Genomic DNA, 7,866 nt, shown 5'->3' with positions numbered 1-7,866 from the left:
GGCAAGTTTGAAGTCTGAAGTTTGAAGCGTCCTCCCGGCCTTCCTTGAGGTCAGGGATTGTGGCATCCGGATTATTGGAGGCTGGAGCGACCTGCCTGCCCCCGTCGGGGACACGGAAAGTTTTAGTCTCCCGTCTGCAGATGGCTCTCGGAAGGCGGAGAAACCTTCCTTCCTTCTTTAGGGCCATGGGCGGTGGCAGCAGCATTCCAGAATCCTGAGCGCCCTCTCGGAGGCCTCAGCCTCACTCTATGCCAGGGGAGTTGGCAGCCTGCGACATGGCTTTCGGAGTGGCCTTCCGGAAAGTGGAGCAGCCTCCCGGCCTCCCTTGGTGCCACGGGAGGTGTTAGTTGGCCTCCCGGTGGTCAGAGCGGAGTCCCAGAAGCCGCAGCGGCCTCCCGGCCTCCGTCGGGGCCACAGGAGATTGCAGCTTCCTAGCAGAGGACGGAGCGCCCTTCCGACAGTCAGAGCAGCCCTCGTCTTCCCTCTGCGCCACTGGAGGTCGCAGGCAGTCTCCCGGACGCCGGAGAGACCTCCCGGAGGCAGGGGCTGCCTCCTGAAGAGAAGAGCGCCCTCCTGACCTTCCTCAGGGCCACAGAAGGTGACAGTCGGCCACCCAGAGGCCAGAGCGGCCTCCCGAAAACCAGCGAGGCCTCCCGTCCTCCCTCTAGTCCACGAAAGGTGGAAATCGCCCTCCGGGAGGCCAGAGCTGCTAGCGCATGGGGGAGCGGCCTCCCAGAGGCCCGCACGTACTCCCGTAGGTCTGAGCAGCCTCCCGAAGGCCAGAGCGGCCTCCCGGCCTTCATCTGGGCCATGGAAGGTGGCAGCCAGCCTTCCAGAGACAGGAGAGGTGCCCAGAAGCAGGAAATGCTTCACGGCCTCCCTAGGGGCTACTAGAGGTGGAACTAGTCCCCGGTGTCCGGAGCGTCCTCCCGGAGCGTGTTGCGGCCGCCTGCAAACCAGAGTGTCCTCGGTGTCCTTGGTGCCAAGGGAGATGACAGCCATCCTATTGAAAGTAGGATCGGCCTTCCAAAAGCCTTCCGGAGTACGGAACACCATCCCGGAGGCCGGAACCTGCCTCTATGCCAAGGGAGTTGGCAGCCTGCGACCTGGCTTTCGGAGCGGCCTTCCGAAAACTGTAGTGGCCTACCGTCCTCTCTTGGTGCCACGGGAGGTGTTAGCCGGCCACCCAGAGGCTGGAGCGGCTTCCCAGATGCCACAGCGGCCTCCCGGCCTCTGTCAGGGCCACAGGAGATTGCAGCTTCCTAGCAGAGGACGGAGCGCCCTTCCGGCAGCCAGAGCAGCCCCTCGTCTTCCCTCTGCGCCACTGGAGATGGCAGGCAGTCTCCCGGACGCCGGAGAGACCTCCCGGAGGCAGGAGCTGCCTCCTGAAGGACAGAGCGCCCTCCTGACCTTCCTCGGGGCCACAGAAGGTGGCAGTCGTCCTTGGAGGGGCCGGATCTGGCGCTGGTGGGCTGGAGCGACTTTCAGGCCACACGTGAAACCACAGGAGGTAGCAGCAGGCATTCTGGAGACTGGAGCGGCCTCCCGGGGGCCGGAGATGGCTCCCAGATGCCGGAGCAGCCTCCCAGAATTAGGAGCCAGCTCCCGGATGCTGGAGCTGCCTCCCCGAGACTGGAGCCGCCGTTCGGACTCCAGAGTAGTCTCCTGGAAGCTGGAGCAGACTCCCGAATGACCGGGACAGCCTCCCAAAGGCGGGAGAGGACACCCGGACTGCCTCAGGCTCACAGAAGGTGGCAGGCAGCCTTCCGGAGGCCAGAGTGGCCTGCGTGAATCCGGAGCGGTCTTTCGGCCTCCCTCCGGACCACGGGAGGTGGTAGCCTGCTTACCCGAGGCCGGAGGTGCCTAGCAGATGGCGGAGCAGCATGTGGGAGACCCAAGTGGCCTCCTGCCCTGTCTCGGGGCTACAGGCGGTGGTAGTGGGCCTTAGAGAGACCGGAGTTCCCTCCAAGATGCCAGACCGGCATTCCTGCTTTCCTTGCGGTGCCGAAAGTTGACAGCTGCCTCCCAGCGCCTGGAGCGGCCTCTCATGGCCTCTCATAGCCCGGTCGCCAGAGCAGAATGCGGAAGGTTGGAGGGCGTCTCCTGACTATGGGAGCGGCCTCCCGTAGGCTGGAACAACCTCCAGGAAGCCCTAGCGGCCTTCCAGAGGCGGGAGCAGCCTCCTGGGGTCTTGGTAACGGCCTCCCAAAGGCCGGCGAGGCCTCCCGAACGGCTTCAGGGCCACAGAAGGTGGCAGGCAGCCTTCCGGAGGCCAGAGTGGATGGAGCAGTCTCCCTGCCTCCCTCGGGGCTATAGGTGGTGGCAGCTGTGCTTCCGGAGTCTGGAGCGGCCTCCCAGAGGATAGAGCAACCTCCCTTCCTCCCTCGGTTCAACAGGATGTGGCAGCAAGCCTCCGGGAAGCCGGAGCAGCCTTCCAGAGGCTGGAGCGACCTTCCGTCGTCCTTTGGATTCCCAGAAGCTGGAGCAGTCTGCCAGAGGCCGGAGCAGCCACCTGAAAACCAGAGTAGCCTCCCGGCCTCCGTCGGGCCACAGAATGTGGCAGTCACCCTCCCGGAGGTCGGAGCTGACTCCTGGACTTCCTCGGGGCCACAGGTTATTGCAGCCGGAATCCCGGAAGGGACCAAAGGAGGTGGCGCCTTCCTCGGGGCCACAGGAGGTGGCAGCCGGCCTCGCAGAGGCCGGAGCAGGCTCTCGCAGGCTAGAGGGACCTTCAGTCCTTGCTCGGAGCCACAGGAAATGTCAGCCTGCCTTCTGGAGACTGGAGCGGCCTCCCGGACGCCGGAGCAGCCTCCCAAAAGCCGGAGCGTCCCCCCGGACTCCCTCGGGGCCAAGGGAGGTGGCAGCCAGGTTCCTGGAGGCCAGAGCGGCCTCCCAGACCCCACGGGAGCCTCCCTCCAGGCCACGGGAGGTGGCAGACGGCCTCCCCGAGGCCAGAGCGGCCTCTTAGAGGTCGGAGCACCCTCCCGTTCTCCCTTGGGGCCATGGGAGAATGCACACGCCCTCCTGGAGGCCGGAGCAGCCTCCCAGACTTACACCGGGCCACAGGGGGTGGCAGCCAGCCTCCCTGAGGCCGGAGTGGCCTCCCGTCCTCCGGCAGCAGCATGAATTATTGCAGCCAGCCTCCCAGAGGCCGGAGGGGCCTCCAGGCAGCAGGGTCAGCCTCCTGGTCTCTCTTGGGGTAATAGGATGTGGCAACCGGCCTCCTGGACGCCAGACCAGCCTCCGTGAGGCTCATGTGGCCTCCTGGATGCCATAGCCGCCTCTCGGAGGCCAGAGCGGCCTCCCAACCTCCCTCGGGGCCACGGAAGGTGGCAGACGTCCTCTAGGTGGACGGAGAGTATTACCGGAGGCCAGAAAAACTTCCCGGCCTGCCTAGATGCCACAGGAGGTGGAAGCCAGCTTCATGGAGTCTGGAACGTCCTCTTGGAGACTGGAGTGGCCTACTGGCCTCCCTTGGGGTCATGGGAGCAGCCTCCCAGAGGCCAGAGGGGCCTCTTGGAGGCCAAAGCGGCCTCCTGGCCTCCCTCGGGGCCATGGGAGGTGGCAGCCGTCTTCCAAGAGTACAGAGCGGACTGCCACAGGCAGGAGCAGCCTCCCGGCCTCCATTGGGGCCATGGAACTTGGCAGCTGGGAGTCTGCTCTGTACTCCAGGATACCCCTTCGACCCCCAGGACCTCACTCCAACTTCGGGAAGGCCCCTCCGGCATCTGGAAGCCGGCTCTGGCATCCGGGAGCCAGTTCCGGCCTCTGGGAACCCTCTCAGGCATCCGGGAGCTGTCCCCTGCCTCTGGAAGGCCGCTCCAGATTCTGGGAGTCAGTTCCAGCATCCGGGAGGCCCTTCCGGCCTACAGGAGGTCCCTTCTGCCTCTGGGAGCCTGCTCCATCATGTGGGAGGCGAGTCTGGACTCTGGGAGGAGGCTCTGGCCTCCGGGAGTCCCTTACGGCCTCCAGGAGTTGGCTCCGGCGTGCAGGAGGCGGCTCCAACCTCTGGGAAGCCTCTCCGGCCACTGGGAGGTGACTCCGGTGTTCAGAATGGCACTCTAGCCTCGAGGAGGCCCCTGCAGCATCTAGGAGCCATCTCAGGCATCTGGGAGCCGGCTCCGGCATCCGGGAGGCGGCTCAGTCCCACAGGCGGCCCCTTCAGCATCCAGGATTCCCCTCCGACCTCCAGGAGGCTGTTCCGGCCTCCAGGAGGCCCCTCCAGGAGCTGGCTCTGTCAGCCAGCCTGCCAACCAACCAGCCATCCAGGCAGTGGGAAGCCATCAAGCAAGCAAGCAAGCCAGAAGCCAACCTACTGGAAGCCAGCATGGCAACTGGAAGCCAGCCAACCGGAAGCCAGCCAGCCAGCTGAGAGCCTGCAAGCCAGCTGGACACAATCACACTGGAAGCCATCCAGCCAGGCAGCCAACCGGAAGCGAGCAAGCAAGCTGGAAGCCAGCCAACCAGAAGCCAGCCAGCCAACCGGAAGACAGGCAGCCAGCCAAGAGCAAGCAAGCCAGCCAGCCAGCCAGCAATCAAACTGGAAGCCAGCCAACTAGAAGCCAGCCAAGTCGAAGCCAGCCAGCCAGCCAGAAGCAAGCACATCGGAAGCCAGCCAACCAGAACCCAGCAAGCCAACCAGAGGACTGACAACTAGAATGCCATAGACACCCATTATGTGTCCGTTGGCCCTCTCAGAGTTTCTGTGGAGGGTGAACGTGTGTTTAATGGGCAGAGGGCATCGAGACGAGTTCATCACAGGGTCACTCGACCCACTTCTGGATGGGTCATCTCCTGACCATGCCCTGACGGCTGACAACTAGGCCCTCATAGCCTCCCATGATGTGACAGTCGACCCTCAAAGAATTTCTCTGGAGAGTGAACGTGTTTAATGGGGAGAGGGAATTGTGAGAAATTCATTGAGGGGCTCACTCGAGCCATTTCTGGACGAGTTATCTCGTGATGCCCACAAAGGCTGACAACTGGACCCGTCCTAGCCTAGAATCCCATGATGTGTCAGTTGGCCTCTGGGAGTTTCCGTGGAGCGTGAAGTGTGTTCAATGGGGAGAGGGCATCGAGACGAGTTCATATAGGGGGTCACTCGACCCACTTCTGGATAGGTCATGTCGTGAACCCCCGAGGGCTGAAAACTAGACGCCCTAGACTCCTATGCTGAACCATAACAAAACAAAAAACAAAAAAGAATCTTGAAAGCTGTTGTCTATAGAAAGAAGAGGGTGAATCTATCCTAAGCCACAAAATGGAAATAAGTGTTTGAAATTCAGTGGCAAATTTATTTTCATAAAGACAAGATGCTGCTCTGATGCTCTTGTGTTCAACCCAGACCAGTAAGGAGTTGTGTCACTGCCTACCCCGTAAGCCTCGGTCTCTTTGCTATGAGGCTTTGGTTCAGAGTCCTAACACCAGTAGCATGCTCACCCCAGAATAGCCTCCCCCTTGCTTCCTCCAGCTATGATAACTTCTTGCTTGGTGACTCCAACACTCTCCCAGTCCAGAATTTTCCCTAAACCATCTGCACTGTAGTGTCCCGCTTTCTTGATTAACACTTAAAAGGTACTAAGTTCGCTGCTTCCTTAAGGAGACAGTACCCAGCTGCTTTTTAACCTAACTGGAGTCAAACACCATATTTAATCAAAGCACTGACTTGCTTTATTGTAAAAGTAAAACAAGTTTATTAAACAAAAAGACATAGGTTTATGTGATACCAAGTATAAGGAATAAAGATAGAAAGGTTATACATAAACAAATGTAAAAAATACATTTCTAAAATTAATACTTAGACTCGCTTTGTTCAAAGCAGTGTTCCCCCTGTCACCCAAGTCTCTTTTCCAGCAAGTTTGAACAGACTGTCTCGTCAGAATCCTTCACAGAGCTCCAAGTGCTTAGTTCCCTTGTGTCCTCAGGTGAAGGATGCCAAAATGGCCTTTTAACTTTGGGAAATATAAGGAAAGAGAATTGGCCCTGCTTCAAAAGGCAGGAAGGTTTCCTGGGTTGCAGTCTCTATCCCCTATTGAGAATGCTAAGTAGTCATCTTTCCCCACTTGCTCTCGTGATGGCTTTGTTTACTTTGCATGTAAACATGATTTTCTTTGTCTTTGGTCACACCTTGTTTTACTTACATTGGAGACATTCAAACAGGCAGAATTACGTTCCTTTGTGTGGATTAGGCATTGCTTGCAAAATACATTTTAGGAACGTATTTCCAGCACATACTTATAACACTTTGTACACACCTCATATATACACCATGCAATGATTTTACAGACAAGTGTGTTACCTGTTTGTGTATGATACCTTACATGTCACCTTTTAGATGCAGATTATGGCACTAGTGTGTTAGGTGTAGTGAGTATGTCAGGCCTGACAAGAATTGCTGAAACAGAGAAGTGAACCACCAATGGGCCTTGTGTCACAGCTGCACAACATAGTTGAGTCTTACCTGGTGTAGGACTGGCCCCTGCCCGGTCCAGTCCTGGCGCCCCTTCCGCAGGCGCAGGCTTGGCGGAAGGCCACTGCACCTTCCTAATCAATAGGGGAAAGTTAGCTTTACAGTCTTTCGCCCTGGCCCTCAGGCAAGGCGGGCGAGCAAGGAGTCTTTCGCCCTGGCCCTCAGGCAAGGCGGGCGAGCAAGGAGTCTTTCGCCCCGGCCCTCAGGCAGGGCGGGCGAGCAAGGAGCGGTGAGCTCGAGTCCAGTGGGCGGTAGATTCTATTCCCAGTTTGGGGGTTGGCGAGAATCAGGGGGGGAGGGGAGGGGGACGCAGGCCCACCCAACTCCACTGCGTCCCAGCCCAGGGCCCTAGCAGTGGCACAGGTGTTGCCACTCAGTCGGCGGGGCTCCTGCCGCAACATGCCGACTGGGCGTTACCCCTAGTACAGCCACGCCTCTGGCTGTCCCTGGGCTCCTTCCTCCCCGGGTTCCCCGGTTCCTGTGTTCGTCGGTTCCTCGGGGTCGTCGGGGTACACCGCACAGGGTAGGCCGGTCAGTCCTTCCGCGTCCACGGGGAGTTAGATTGGGAAGCTCCTCAGCGAGGGGCAGCTCCTCCAGGTTGGGTCCTGCCTCCAGGGGTTGGGCTTCTGGCAGCTCCTCCAAGTCCGAAGCGGCTTCTGGGCGGAACTCCCAGCTCTCCAGTTCAGGGGGCTCGTCCCAGCCGCTGCGGGCCTGAGGCTGGGTCCAGCGCTTCGGGCCTGTAGGCCTCGGCCAGTCCAGGGGGCCCGGAGGTCCAACCCAGGCCTTAGAGGCGGGTTGCCGGGGTCGCCCCAGGGTCCTCACGGCCGGGCTAGGGTTACCTGAGGCGGAGGTCTGGCGCGGTTCAGCCCCTTGCTGCAGCCAACAAGGCAACACATCTGTCTCCACCAACAGCCTTCTGCTTTCTAAGCTGCAGGGCCTGCTTTTTATGGCTGCCGGCCTCCCTAAGACTCCGCCCCCCTGCTGCCAGGTTGGCCGCCCGGCAGGACCTATCGGGGCCCAGCTGCCTGGTTGCCGGGCAGACTGGGCTGCCGGCAGATCTAGAATCTGATTGGGTGCCTGCGGCCCTTCCGCGGGTCCAGGCTCAGAGGAAGGCCACAGCGCCTTCCTACACCTGGAAAGATGGAGGAGCCAAAAAGTTTACTCCATGATTAGCTGACACAATGCTGAATACAACTTCTCCTTGTCTTTTGCTGACCACAAAGGTGCATTGTGCTGTCTAACTCAGCTGCGTTTAAATAGGATAAAAACATTTCTAAAATAAACAAAGGATTTTAGGGCATAAAGGCTGGGGAATGTGTAATATGACCTATTGCAGCACTTCCCTAACTTTATTGGTATGAACCAACATGAGTGCCACCACCTTAAAAAATTGAAGC

This window comes from Emydura macquarii, unplaced genomic scaffold (genome assembly GCF_026122565.2).
Source record: "Emydura macquarii macquarii isolate MOO-44397 ecotype Brisbane River unplaced genomic scaffold, CSIRO-AGI_Emac_v2 contig_767, whole genome shotgun sequence".
NCBI lineage: Eukaryota > Metazoa > Chordata > Testudines > Chelidae > Emydura > Emydura macquarii.
This window is presented reverse-complemented; position numbering follows the sequence as displayed.